Source organism: Lissotriton vulgaris, chromosome 1_1, assembly GCF_964263255.1.
Source record: "Lissotriton vulgaris chromosome 1_1, aLisVul1.2, whole genome shotgun sequence".
Classification (NCBI taxonomy): Eukaryota; Metazoa; Chordata; class Amphibia; order Caudata; family Salamandridae; genus Lissotriton; species Lissotriton vulgaris.
In genome coordinates this window covers 90,167,205-90,183,104 of record NC_141685.1, presented here as the reverse complement: position 1 = coordinate 90,183,104, position 15,900 = coordinate 90,167,205, and positions in this window count along the sequence as shown.

Below are 15,900 nucleotides of genomic sequence, written 5' to 3'. Positions count from 1 at the left end.
AACATCTACTAAGATTTACAATCAACAAATAACACTACCAGTTCACAGCCCTAGACTTCGGACTAAAGTCCGCACCAAGGGTGTTTACCAAATGTCTCTCAGCCGTGGCAGCGTACCTGCGCAGGGCAGGGGTTCATGTATACCCTTACCTCTACGACTGGCTAATAAAAGCAAGTTCACACAGGACATGCAACAAGTAACACGCACAGTGGGTCACAGAAACACTGACAGACCTGGGTTTCTCCATACACTGGGGGAAATCCTCAATGGAACCAGAGCAAGTGAAGATCTTCCTGGGGGCACAGATCAACACCATAGAGCGCAAGGTGTTCCCCAGTGACAAGAGAACACTGGCTCTGCTGAAGGAGACACGCCACTACCAGAAGGGGCGAGCTCTGATAGTGAGGACTGCGAGCAAGATCATGGGGATGATGGCGTCCTGCATACACCTGGTCCCCAATATACAGCTCCACATGTAACCAACAACAATGGTCACAAGCTGCAGGAAGTTGGGAAGATCTATTGGTTGTAACACACGCAGTGCAGGAGGAGAGTATGTGGTGGAACAGGGAGACCATAACAAAAGGGAAGCCTTTAACACCACTAACCCCATCGGTGACCATCACCACAGATGCATCCCAGATGGGATGGGGAGCACACATGAACAAACTCAAAGTGAGGGGTCTGTGGACTCCAGCAGATGCGGTCAGACACATCAACTACCTGGAACTGAAGGCCGTGTTTCTCGCCCTGAAGGCATTCCAGAAACAACTGTACAGCCAGAGAGTGTTGATACAAACAGACAACACAACAACGATGTTCTACATCAACAAACAGGGAGGAACACAATCAGTCGCACTAACCAACCTAGTGCAGGAAATATGGAGATGGGCCATCCCACTCAAAATAGACCTGCTAGCCATACACCTACCAGGGAACGACAATGTGGAAGCAGACTGGCTCAGCAGACAGACTTCAGCATCCCACGAGTGGAAGCTCAATGCACAGGAAACGCAAAGGCTATTCAGGAGATGGGGAACACCGACGATAGACCTATTTGCAACACACCAGAATGCCCAATACCGACACTTCGCATCCAGGTAACCTGGGCAACGATCCCAGGGGACTGCCCTATGGATAAGCTGGTCGAAAACATTTGCCTACGCTTTTCCCCCAATACCACTGATACACAGGGTACTCAACAAGTGCAGAACCAGCAACATGACACTGATTCTGGTGGCACCACAGTGGCCAAGGCAGACCTGGTACTCACAAATAATGGAAATGGCACAGGGACCACCCCACAAGTTCGGGAAAAGAAAAGACTTACTCTACATGCAAAACGGAGAAGTACTGAACCCAGAGCAAGAGAGCCTCAGCCTAGCGGCATGGCTCCTGATGACATAGAGTTTGCACACCTAAGGTTACCTGAGAGCACCCTGCGGGTGCTACGAGAGGCAAGGAGACCTAGCACACAAAGGTGCTATGTGGCAAAATGGAAGAGGTTCACACAATGGTGCATCAAGAAGAAACTACACAAAAAGATAAGGGAATCCTCAGTGCTAAGATACCTCACGCACCTGCTGAAAGCAAAACTAAGTTCATCCTCGCTAAGAGTACACCTAGCAGCGATAGTAGCCTACACAAGAGGAGAGACAAGAAAGAGCTTCTTTACATCACAAGTAGTAAATAGATTCCTGGAAGGGGTAAAAAGGATTGCACCACCTAAGAGGATGCCGCCACCGGCATGGAACCTTAATTTAGTCCTAACAGAGCTTGTGAAAGTGCCCTTTGAACCCATCCATAAGGCCTCCCTACAAATGCTGGCAATGAAGACAGCCTTTCTGGTGGCTATCACCTCACTGCGCAGGGTAAGCGAACTGCAAGCGCTGACACTGCAGGAATCCTACATTCAAATACACTATAATAGGGTGGTAATGAGAACTGACCCACACTTTATGCCAAAGGTGGTGTCTAGGTTCCACATGAACCAGACAGTACAAATACCAAGCTTCTTTCAGAAACTGTCCACAAGCGCAGAGAGGGCACTGCACACTCTGGATGCTAGAAGAGCAGTAATGCATTACATGGAAAGAACTAAGGAGCACAGGAAAACAAATCAGTTATTTGTGTCCTTCGCAAGCAATTTCCAGGGTAGACCAGTAACAAAAAGAACCATGGCACGATGGATCGCAGAAACTATACAATTCTGCCACAAACAGGCAGGGCAAGAACTAGCAGAGGGGGCACGAGCCCACTCTACCAGGAAGAAGGGAGCAACAATAGCCTTCCTGGATAACACACCTATTCAAGACATATGCCTGGCGGCAACATGGGCTTCAGTGCACACGTTCACTTAGCACTACTGTGTGGATATACAAATGAACAAGGAAGCACAAGTTGGACAGAAGGTGCTTAAACATATATTCAACAACCAACGCTCATCTTCCACCCAGCCGCCACAAACATAACAAACCGCTACAAAGTCTATGCACAGCATAGTGAATCCAGAAAGATTCACGCTGCAAAATGAATAGTTTCTTACCTGTCGGTGTAGTTTTGCAGCTTGAAGATCTTTCTGGATTCACCACCCACCTCCGCCAGAAAGATGAGGCAGGAGAAGAAGGTGGAAATAAAAAGGACAATATACAAACAGACACCTAAATAGACAAAGCGGCAAAAATCATTTACTTGGAGGAAAAACTAGAAAACATTGCCAAAGGATTCACAAGCAGAACACAAAAACAAGAAATAAGAATCCGAAGATGGGGCTCAAAGGTGGGAGCTTCCGCAGGAAGCATGCCGACGTCACAGGAAGTACACCAAAAGGTGGGGCGTCGACTCCCACCTGGGCTACGAAAAAAAAAAGTAAGAAAAGACTACGATGCCGGACCCAACCACTAGACCGTGGAATAATGCACAGCATAGTGAATCCAGAAAGATCTTCAAGCTGCAAAACTTCACCGACAGGTAAGAAACTATTTGTCTCTGCACCATTGCTATCTTTAGCAATTTGTTGGTGGGCTTTATCAAAATTTTGGACAAATGTCCCAATCCTTACTGCTGCGTAATCAGTTCACCTCAAAGGAATTTATGTTGTTTGCGCTCTATTACATCCTTTTCATGGGTCTTGAGGTGTTCTTCAATTGGCTTAAGTATTTTCTTAACGCCTTCCTGATCTATTTCTTTCTCAAATTCATCCATTATGCCCTTGATTTTAGTTTTTAAATCCGTATGCTCTATCCATGCATTCTTGATCAGGATTCTGAGTATTTTCTGTACAATCCTTCAGTAGCTCGGGTCTAGGATTTGCCTATTTGGGGTTTATAAACTTTCTCAGGCCTCTCGTTATTCTGTTTACATCCAGGTAATTTTGAAGTGATGTGGCTTCCCACCATTGACTGATTTCCCTTTTCCTCATTTTTTCCAGTGTAATTCCTCGTTGTTTCAAAGTGCCGGTTGGGCCATCGGCATCATTTACTTCGGCGGCGTTGTCTCGTCTCACAGCTGACTTCGATTTAAAGATTCTATTAGGCGATCCTTCGCGTTTCTTTAACGCAGTATACGCCATGTGTATTGCATATACTGCGTAGCGTAGGTGTAAATACTTAACGCACCTTAGTCACTGCAGGTTAGATCCCTTCTATGTGTCGCCGGACCCCCTTGTGCGAGACAATGTGCTCAATGTATGTATATATAAAACACTAGCTGTCACCAGTAGGTAGTTATAGTTAGGACCTAGTTTCCGTAGAATTTCTTTTTTGTTTTGCTAATAACTTTGGCTCCATTTGACGAGTCTACAAAAGTTTTAAAGCTAGTTTACTATTCAACTCAGCTGCTGTCTGGAAAGCTTTGGGGGTCATTCGTCAGTAGAGGCCGAGAAAAAGGGTGGTCCCAAAATGCCTTTTCCCCATGCAATTTCCCATAGGGTTTTAGACATGACTACAGCCCGGACCGCTGAACAATATTACACCAAATTTGGCAGCAAGCTAGAGCTTGTTCCAGAAAGTTCTCATTTTGTAATTTGGTGCAAATCCATTGATTAGTCTTTAAATAATTAAAAAGATGCTTCAGCCCCTGGGCCCCCTCTACATGCTGAGCTGCATGGGAGCCCGCAGGTAATTGTTGCACTTTGCATCCGGGTCTGCATGTGCTTATGGCAGAGCACGGATAGGGCACTGGGGCTGGCACTCTCAATAACCATGTGCTTATTGGGAAGTACTTCTTTGTGGTGCATGTGAACAGAGGTGAAAGGTGGTTGCTGCTTTTAGGGCTTGCAGTGACCTCTCTGCTCTGTTAGATCCACAGTCCAAGTGTAAAGTAAATCCCTGCGTGGACAGGGTCAGAGAACTGACAGGAGAGCAGTGTACGCTTTCTAGCAACCGAACTGACAACGTGGGCCACATAGCGGTGCATGCACATCCCACAAAAACAGAGGTTAACATCCCATATCTAATCTTTGTGCTGAGACACACAGGAATGAAATAAAGTACTGAGCAGTACATGTTTCCTAGGCATCTAGGATCTGGGTAGTCACACACGGTTGGCTGTGACACTTCTGCTATTACCAGCAGTAGCTACTTAATCATGCATGCGTTACTAAACCATGTGTTCTCTCAATATTTGTTTGATTGTTTGTTATAAAAGTCTAGCTCATTTCATTTACTGTACCCTTCTGCACACTACAGTACCTTGCATGCTCACTGTACTTTGCTGTAGTACACACTGCTGAGCAATACATGGTTCCTTGAGTGCAATTCAGCGCTGTGGCGAGCCATGCATCCCTATACACCACTATTGTAACCCTCTGCTGAGCATTGCATGCTTCCAGTCAGACGCTCACGGCTGAACTTGCATACTTCTACGCACAGTAATGGGGCAATCACTGCTGAGCCAAACATGGTTCGTATATTGGGTAGTTGTGCACACTGCTGAACCACGCGTGCTTCATCTTCATTTCAGTTGTGCCCACACTGATGAGCCAAAAATAATTTCTATATGGCACAATTGTACACACCCTCTGCTGCGCCTTTCTTAACCAGGTATTCTTATGATACTGTGCAGTTGTGCACACTGCTGAGCTGTGACCTCAATGCATCCTATAGCCAACCGTGCAGCAATATCTCTTGCCTTGCAAGCTTAGTTTAAGGTGCAGTTGTGCATAGTGTTAGGTCTTAAATGCTTAGTGTGAAAATAATGTTTGCATACTGCTGAGCCATGCTTTCTTTTTACACAGTACAATGGTACACACACTTTAGTATCATACATGCTTTATATAGACTGCTGTGCTGTGGAGTATAAACAGTTACGCCTTGCATGCTTTCTGTATGGTGCAGTTCTGCACACTGTTAACTCCTACTTGGTTTGCTGTACCATGCAGTTGTGCACTACAATACAGTACAATTGTGCACACTGTTGCGCCATCCTGCTTTCAACCGTGTGCTCGTCACACACACACACACACGACACCCCCACATACATCTTGTATGGATCCAGTACAGCGCAGTTGTGCACAAGACTGTTGAGCTATGCTTGCTATGTTTGTATCCTCTACAGCGCCGTTGTGTGCACACAGACGAGGTGTGCACACAGACGAGCTGTGCACGTCCTTTGCCCAGCATAAGTGTGTGCATGCACGGACAGAAATCGCCTCTCTTTCTTCCTACATAGAGTATATTTGTGATGCTAGAGTCCTCCTGCCTGCATGCGTCGCAACAGTGTGATAGTGGACACTGCTGAGCCATGCATTCTTCAGATTTATTTACGCTCTGATTGCTGAGTCTTGCATGCCTCTTAAGGGGTTTTGCAGACATACTGCTGACCCATGCATTCTTCAGATCTATTTGTGGTCTGATTGCTGAGTCATGCATGCCTCTTAAGGGTTTTTGCAGACAGACTGCTGAGCCATGCATCCTTCAGATATATTTGTGCTCTGTTTGCTGAGTCCTGCATGCCTCTTAAGGGTTTTTGCAGACAGACTGCTGAGCCATGCACCCTTCAGATATATTTGTGCTCTGATTGCAGGGTCATGCATGCCTCTTTAGGGTTTTTGCAGACAGACTGCTGAGCCATGCATTCTTCAGATAAATTTGTGCTCTGATTGCAGGGTCATGCATGCCTCTTAAGGGTTTTTGCAGACACACTGCTGAGCCATGCATTCTTCAGATATATTTGTGCTCTGATTGCAGAGTCATGCATGCATCTTAAGGGTTTTTGCAGACATACTACTGAGCAATGCATCCTTCAGATATATTTGTGGTCTGATTGCTGAGTCATGCATGCCTCTTAAGGGTTTTTGCAGACATACTGCTGAGCAATGCATCCTTCAGATATATTTGTGCTCTGATTGCAGAGTCATGCATGCCTCTTAAGGGTTTTTGCAGACATACTGCTGAGCCATGCATTCTTCAGATATATTTGTGCTCTGATTGCAGAGTCATGCATGCCTCTTAAGGGTTTTTGCAGACATACTGCTGAGCCATACATTCTTCAGATACATTTGTGCTCTGATTGCAGAGTCATGCATGCCTCTTAAGGGTTTTTGCAGACATACTGCTGAGCCATACATTCTTCAGATACATTTGTGCTCTGATTGCAGAGTCATGCATGCCTCTTAAGGGTTTTTGCAGACATACTGCTGAGCAATGCATCCTTCAGATATATTTGTGGTCTGATTGCTGAGTCATGCATGCCTCTTAAGGGTTTTTTCAGACAGACTTCTGAGCCATCCATCCTTCAGATATATTTGTGCTCTGGTTGCTGAGTCATGCATGCCTCTTTAGGGCTGTTGCAGACAGACTACTGAGCCATGCCTCCTTCAGATATATTTGTGCTCTGATTGCTGAGTCATGCATGCCTCTTAAGGGTTTTTACAGACAGACTGCTGAGCCATGCATCCTTCAGATTTATTTGTGGTCTGATTACTGAGTCATGCATTCCTCTTAAGGGTTTTTGCAGACCGACTTCTGAGCCATCCATCCTTGAGATATATCACTGCTCTGATTGCTGAATCATGCATGCCTCTTAAGGATTTTTGCAGACAGGCTGCTGAGCCATGCATTCTTCAGATTTATTTGTGCTCTGATTGCAGTCATGCATGCCTCTTTAGGGTTTTTGCAGACATACTGCTGAGCCTTGCATCCTTCGGATATATTTGTGCTCTGATTGCAGAGTCATGCATGCCTCTTAAGGGTTTTTGCAGACATACTGCTGAGCAATGCATCCTTCAGATATATTTGTGCTCTGATTGCAGAGTCATGCATGCCTCTTAAGGGTTTTTGCAGACATACTGCTGAGCCATGCATTCTTCAGATATATTTGTGCTCTGATTGCAGAGTCATGCATGCCTCTCAAGGGTTTTTTGCAGACATACTGCTGAGAAATGCATCCTTCAGATATATTTATGGTCTGATTGCTGAGTCATGCATGCCTCTTAAGGGTTTTTGCAGACATACTGCTGAGCAATGCATCCTTCAGATATATTTGTGCTCTGATTGCAGAGTCATGCATGCCTCTTGAGGGTTTTTGCAGACATACTGCTGAGCCATGCATTCTTCAGATATATTTGTGCTCTGATTGCAGAGTCATGCATGCCTCTTAAGGGTTTTTGCAGACATACTGCTGAGCCATACATTCTTCAGATACATTTGTGCTCTGATTGCAGAGTCATGCATGCCTCTTAAGGGTTTTTGCAGACATACTGCTGAGCCATACATTCTTCAGATACATTTGTGGTCTGATTGCAGAGTCATGCATGCCTCTTAAGGGTTTTTGCAGACATACTGCTGAGCAATGCATCCTTCAGATATATTTGTGGTCTGATTGCTGAGTCATGCATGCCTCTTAAGGGTTTTTTCAGACAGACTTCTGAGCCATCCATCCTTCAGATATATTTGTGCTCTGGTTGCTGAGTCATGCATGCCTCTTTAGGGCTGTTGCAGACAGACTACTGAGCCATGCCTCCTTCAGATATATTTGTGCTCTGATTGCTGAGTCATGCATGCCTCTTAAGGGTTTTTACAGACAGACTGCTGAGCCATGCATCCTTCAGATTTATTTGTGGTCTGATTACTGAGTCATGCATTCCTCTTAAGGGTTTTTGCAGACCGACTTCTGAGCCATCCATCCTTGAGATATATCACTGCTCTGATTGCTGAATCATGCATGCCTCTTAAGGATTTTTGCAGACAGGCTGCTGAGCCATGCATTCTTCAGATTTATTTGTGCTCTGATTGCAGTCATGCATGCCTCTTTAGGGTTTTTGCAGACATACTGCTGAGCCTTGCATCCTTCGGATATATTTGTGCTCTGATTGCAGAGTCATGCATGCCTCTTAAGGGTTTTTGCAGACATACTGCTGAGCAATGCATCCTTCAGATATATTTGTGCTCTGATTGCAGAGTCATGCATGCCTCTTAAGGGTTTTTGCAGACATACTGCTGAGCCATGCATTCTTCAGATATATTTGTGCTCTGATTGCAGAGTCATGCATGCCTCTCAAGGGTTTTTTGCAGACATACTGCTGAGCAATGCATCCTTCAGATATATTTATGGTCTGATTGCTGAGTCATGCATGCCTCTTAAGGGTTTTTGCAGACATACTGCTGAGCAATGCATCCTTCAGATATATTTGTGCTCTGATTGCAGAGTCATGCATGCCTCTTGAGGGTTTTTGCAGACATACTGCTGAGCCATGCATTCTTCAGATATATTTGTGCTCTGATTGCAGAGTCATGCATGCCTCTTAAGGGTTTTTGCAGACATACTGCTGAGCCATACATTCTTCAGATACATTTGTGCTCTGATTGCAGAGTCATGCATGCCTCTTAAGGGTTTTTGCAGACATACTGCTGAGCCATACATTCTTCAGATACATTTGTGCTCTGATTGCAGAGTCATGCATGCCTCTTAAGGGTTTTTGCAGACATACTGCTGAGCAATGCATCCTTCAGATATATTTGTGGTCTGATTGCTGAGTCATGCATGCCTCTTAAGGGTTTTTTCAGACAGACTTCTGAGCCATCCATCCTTCAGATATATTTGTGCTCTGGTTGCTGAGTCATGCATGCCTCTTTAGGGCTGTTGCAGACAGACTACTGAGCCATGCCTCCTTCAGATATATTTGTGCTCTGATTGCTGAGTCATGCATGCCTCTTAAGGGTTTTTACAGACAGACTGCTGAGCCATGCATCCTTCAGATTTATTTGTGGTCTGATTACTGAGTCATGCATTCCTCTTAAGGGTTTTTGCAGACCGACTTCTGAGCCATCCATCCTTGAGATATATCACTGCTCTGATTGCTGAATCATGCATGCCTCTTAAGGATTTTTGCAGACAGGCTGCTGAGCCATGCATTCTTCAGATTTATTTGTGCTCTGATTGCAGTCATGCATGCCTCTTTAGGGTTTTTGCAGACATACTGCTGAGCCTTGCATCCTTCGGATATATTTGTGCTCTGATTGCAGAGTCATGCATGCCTCTTAAGGGTTTTTGCAGACATACTGCTGAGCAATGCATCCTTCAGATATATTTGTGCTCTGATTGCAGAGTCATGCATGCCTCTTAAGGGTTTTTGCAGACATACTGCTGAGCCATGCATTCTTCAGATATATTTGTGCTCTGATTGCAGAGTCATGCATGCCTCTCAAGGGTTTTTTGCAGACATACTGCTGAGCAATGCATCCTTCAGATATATTTATGGTCTGATTGCTGAGTCATGCATGCCTCTTAAGGGTTTTTGCAGACATACTGCTGAGCAATGCATCCTTCAGATATATTTGTGCTCTGATTGCAGAGTCATGCATGCCTCTTGAGGGTTTTTGCAGACATACTGCTGAGCCATGCATTCTTCAGATATATTTGTGCTCTGATTGCAGAGTCATGCATGCCTCTTAAGGGTTTTTGCAGACATACTGCTGAGCCATGCATTCTTCAGATATATTTGTGCTCTGATTGCAGAGTCATGCATGCCTCTCAAGGGTTTTTTGCAGACATACTGCTGAGCAATGCATCCTTCAGATATATTTATGGTCTGATTGCTGAGTCATGCATGCCTCTTAAGGGTTTTTGCAGACATACTGCTGAGCAATGCATCCTTCAGATATATTTGTGCTCTGATTGCAGAGTCATGCATGCCTCTTGAGGGTTTTTGCAGACATACTGCTGAGCCATGCATTCTTCAGATATATTTGTGCTCTGATTGCAGAGTCATGCATGCCTCTTAAGGGTTTTTGCAGACATACTGCTGAGCCATACATTCTTCAGATACATTTGTGCTCTGATTGCAGAGTCATGCATGCCTCTTAAGGGTTTTTGCAGACATACTGCTGAGCCATACATTCTTCAGATACATTTGTGCTCTGATTGCAGAGTCATGCATGCCTCTTAAGGGTTTTTGCAGACATACTGCTGAGCAATGCATCCTTCAGATATATTTGTGGTCTGATTGCTGAGTCATGCATGCCTCTTAAGGGTTTTTTCAGACAGACTTCTGAGCCATCCATCCTTCAGATATATTTGTGCTCTGGTTGCTGAGTCATGCATGCCTCTTTAGGGCTGTTGCAGACAGACTACTGAGCCATGCCTCCTTCAGATATATTTGTGCTCTGATTGCTGAGTCATGCATGCCTCTTAAGGGTTTTTACAGACAGACTGCTGAGCCATGCATCCTTCAGATCTATTTGTGGTCTGATTACTGAGTCATGCATTCCTCTTAAGGGTTTTTGCAGACCGACTTCTGAGCCATCCATCCTTGAGATATATCACTGCTCTGATTGCTGAATCATGCATGCCTCTTAAGGATTTTTGCAGACAGGCTGCTGAGCCATGCATTCTTCAGATTTATTTGTGCTCTGATTGCAGTCATGCATGCCTCTTTAGGGTTTTTGCAGACATACTGCTGAGCCTTGCATCCTTCGGATATATTTGTGCTCTGATTGCAGAGTCATGCATGCCTCTTAAGGGTTTTTGCAGACATACTGCTGAGCAATGCATCCTTCAGATATATTTGTGCTCTGATTGCAGAGTCATGCATGCCTCTTAAGGGTTTTTGCAGACATACTGCTGAGCCATGCATTCTTCAGATATATTTGTGCTCTGATTGCAGAGTCATGCATGCCTCTCAAGGGTTTTTTGCAGACATACTGCTGAGCAATGCATCCTTCAGATATATTTATGGTCTGATTGCTGAGTCATGCATGCCTCTTAAGGGTTTTTGCAGACATACTGCTGAGCAATGCATCCTTCAGATATATTTGTGCTCTGATTGCAGAGTCATGCATGCCTCTTGAGGGTTTTTGCAGACATACTGCTGAGCCATGCATTCTTCAGATATATTTGTGCTCTGATTGCAGAGTCATGCATGCCTCTTAAGGGTTTTTGCAGACATACTGCTGAGCCATACATTCTTCAGATACATTTGTGCTCTGATTGCAGAGTCATGCATGCCTCTTAAGGGTTTTTGCAGACATACTGCTGAGCCATACATTCTTCAGATACATTTGTGCTCTGATTGCAGAGTCATGCATGCCTCTTAAGGGTTTTTGCAGACATACTGCTGAGCAATGCATCCTTCAGATATATTTGTGGTCTGATTGCTGAGTCATGCATGCCTCTTAAGGGTTTTTTCAGACAGACTTCTGAGCCATCCATCCTTCAGATATATTTGTGCTCTGGTTGCTGAGTCATGCATGCCTCTTTAGGGCTGTTGCAGACAGACTACTGAGCCATGCCTCCTTCAGATATATTTGTGCGCTGATTGCTGAGTCATGCATTCCTCTTAAGGGTTTTTGCAGACCGACTTCTGAGCCATCCATCCTTGAGATATATCACTGCTCTGATTGCTGAATCATGCATGCCAGACAGGCTGCTGAGCCATGCATTCATCAGATTTATTTGTGCTCTGATTGCAGTCATGCATGCCTCTTTAGGGTTTTTGCAGACATACTGCTGAGCCTTGCATCCTTCAGATATATTTGTGCTCTGATTGCAGAGTCATGCATGCCTCTTAAGGGTTTTTGCAGACATACTGCTGAGCAATGCATCCTTCAGATATATTTGTGCTCTGATTGCAGAGTCATGCATGCCTCTTAAGGGTTTTTGCAGACATACTGCTGAGCCATGCATTCTTCAGATATATTTGTGCTCTGATTGCAGAGTCATGCATGCCTCTCAAGGGTTTTTTGCAGACATACTGCTGAGCAATGCATCCTTCAGATATATTTGTGGTCTGATTGCTGAGTCATGCATGCCTCTTAAGGGTTTTTGCAGACATACTGCTGAGCAATGCATCCTTCAGATATATTTGTGCTCTGATTGCAGAGTCATGCATGCCTCTTGAGGGTTTTTGCAGACATACTGCTGAGCCATGCATTCTTCAGATATATTTGTGCTCTGATTGCAGAGTCAGGAATAAACAAAAGAAGTGCAAATACTGTGGTTGATTTACCAGACCACAACCAACTAAATTGGAACCCAGACTAACAATGACTCAATTGCTAGTCGGTTTTAGAAATAAATCAATTGTATTTATTTTTATATTCAGAAATACCTTATTTTTTATATAAACAAACAAATATTGGCAAAAAACTTTTTGTATTTATATATATATATATAAAAAAAGAGAGACAGATGAGAGATGAGTGATATAAATTGCAGAGTAGGACAGGCAGTCGGTGCGTTGAACATACAACTTTCACACATCAGTCATTCCACATTCACACTCGTATTCCTTCCATACCATAACAAACATTGTGCATGTGAAATAAGGCAGAACAAAAAAGGTCAAGCAAGCAGAGTTAAGAGCAAATCGGAAATAACACTAAGAATGTTGAAAAGATACTTAATATCACAACAGTTGTATGACAAACATAATATGTACAATTCCTTATTGACCAAAAAACCTAACAACAAAAGGTACACAAGGTCGACGCGTTTCGAATCGGACCCTTTGTCCGATTCTCATCAGGACCAGAGAATCTGAAAAAAGGAAAGAAATTTCCTTTAGTATATTTATGTTTAAAGAGTGGAAACAGCGACCAGTCAGAACCAAACATAGCCTCCTACCTGTGTGTATTCAGTGTTAAGTCACGGGGGTGGCTGTGGACAGAGAGTTAGTCTATGGTTAGTATTTAAGAACAAGAACAAGCCTACAGTCATCAAAAGGGGTGAGTCATGGGGGGTATTCAGACGAAGGAAAATACCTGCATCAAGTGATTTAAACATCAGATGTTTAATCCAAAACGGGCTGCATGGAGTCGGGGTCATCAGGGAGCCATCGTGAACGGGCGCTTTTAAAATGAAGGCTGTAGACATGAAAGAACAAGCACCATAAATTGTTTACATTAAAGGGCGGTAACATAGAACGAGTCTACTGAGGTCTCAAAAGGGCGCTAAGTACCTCTGGAGCGTGACGAGTTGCTCGAGGTCCGGTTTTCGATCGTTTGAATGGGGCCGATCCGCAATTCACAGCCGCTGGCTGAAAGAGAACCCGGAAGGGCGCGTTAGTGCTTAGGTTCGGGAAATGAAAGAGCAGACATCGAGCGAGGCAGCGTGGCAGCATTTACCTTATGTGAACTCCTTTCGCAGCGTAGATCGGTGGCGTCTCTTTGTGCTCGCCGGTCTTCATGTTCTGGGTGCGGGTAGGAACAGTAAATGAAGGAACGCGATGCGCAAGATTTCAGGTCCGGTCACATGGTCTCAGAGGGAGTTATGGGAGTTGAAGTTTCAGCATGAACCGCGTTGTATTTTAGAGGACTCGAGAGACTTCAGAAAGTTCATTTAACCCATTTAGGACCGTGTTAAATTTTAAGATAAGGGTAGCTTCCCGTTGGCACAGTTTTTCTTCAATGTCACCGCCCCTGATGTCTAGATCCAGCTTTGACAGCACAGTCCATTTGATGTCCTGTTCCGTATGTCCAGCCGCAGTCCAGTGACTGACAAGTGGTGCATTCGCAACAACTTTTCTCACTCTTGATTTATGCTGGCAGATGCGCTGCCTAATTTCCTGAGATGTCTTGCCAACGTACAATTTTTGGCAGGGGCATAAGATTCCATAAACCACATTTCTAGATTTACAATTAGTAAACGTCTGAATACCCCCCATGACTCACCCCTTTTGATGACTGTAGGCTTGTTCTTGTTCTTAAATACTAACCATAGACTAACGCTCTGTCCACAGCCACCCCCGTGACTTAACACTGAATACACACAGGTAGGAGGCTATGTTTGGTTCTGACTGGTCACTGTTTCCACTCTTTAAACATAAATATACTAAAGGAAATTTCTTTCCTTTTTTCAGATTCTCTGGTCCTGATGAGAATCGGACAAAGGGTCCGATTCGAAACGCGTCGACCTTGTGTACCTTTTGTTGTTAGGTTTTTTGGTCAATAAGGAATTGTACATATTATGTTTGTCATACAACTGTTGTGATATCTTTTCAACATTCTTAGTGTTATTTCCGATTTGCTCTTAACTCTGCTTGCTTGACCTTTTTTGTTCTGCCTTATTTCACATGCACAATGTTTGTTATGGTATGGAAGGAATACGAGTGTGAATGTGGAATGACTGATGTGTGAAAGTTGTATGTTCAACGCACCGACTGCCTGTCCTACTCTGCAATTTATATCACTCATCTCTCATCTGTCTCTCTTTTTTTATATATATATATAAATACAAAAAGTTGTTTGCCAATATTTGTTTGTTTATATAAAAAATAAGGTATTTCTGAATATAAAAATAAATACAATTGATTTATTTCTAAAACCGACTAGCAATTGAGTCATTGTTAGTCTGGGTTCCAATTTAGTTGGTTGTGGTCTGGTAAATCAACCACAGTATTTGCACTTCTTTTGTTTATTCTAGTATTGGACTCTGCTTTACTGTGAATGAGTCAAAGCCCTTGGTTGTTGTTATATACTGATTGCAGAGTCATGCATGCCTCTTAAGGGTTTTTGCAGACATACTGCTGAGCCATGCAGTCTTCAGATATATTTGTGCTCTGATTGCAGAGTCATGCATGCCTCTTAAGGGTTTTTGCAGACATACTGCTGAGCAATGCATCCTTCAGATATATTTGTGGTCTGATTGCTGAGTCATGCATGCCTCTTAAGGGTTTTTTCAGACAGACTTCTGAGCCATCTATCCTTCAGATATATTTGTGCTCTGATTGCTGAGTCATGCATGCCTCTTTAGGACTGTTGCAGACAGACTACTGAGCCATGCCTCCTTCAGATATATTTGTGCTCTGATTGCTGAGTGATGCATGCCTCTTAAGGGTTTTTGCAGACAGACTGCTGAGCCATGCATCCTTCAGATATATTTGTGGTCTGATTGCTGAATCAATGCATGCCTCTTTAGGTTTTTTTTCACACAGACTGCAGAGCCATGCATCCTTCAGATATATTTGTGCTCTGATTGCTGAATCATGCGTGCCTCTTGAGGATTTTTGCAGACAGACTGCTGAGCCATGCATTCTTCAGAAATATTTGTGCTCTCATTGCTGAGTCATGCATGCCTATTTAGGGTTGTTGCAGACAGACTTCTGAGCCATTCATCCGTCAGATATATTTATGCTCTGATTGCTGAGTCATGCATGCCTCTTCAGGGTGTTTGCAGACAGACTTCTGAGCCATGCATCCTTCAGATATATTTGTGCTCTGATTGCTGCGTCATGCATGCCTCTTCAGGGTTTTTGCAGACAGACTGCTGAGCAATGCATCCTTCAGATATATTTGTGCTCTGATTGCAGAGTCATGCATGCCTCTTAAGGGTTTTTGCAGACATACTGCTGAGCCATGCATTCTTCAGATATATTTGTGCTCTGATTGCAGAGTCATGCATGCCTCTTAAGGGTTTTTGCAGACATACTGCTGAGCCATACATTCTTCAGATACATTTGTGCTC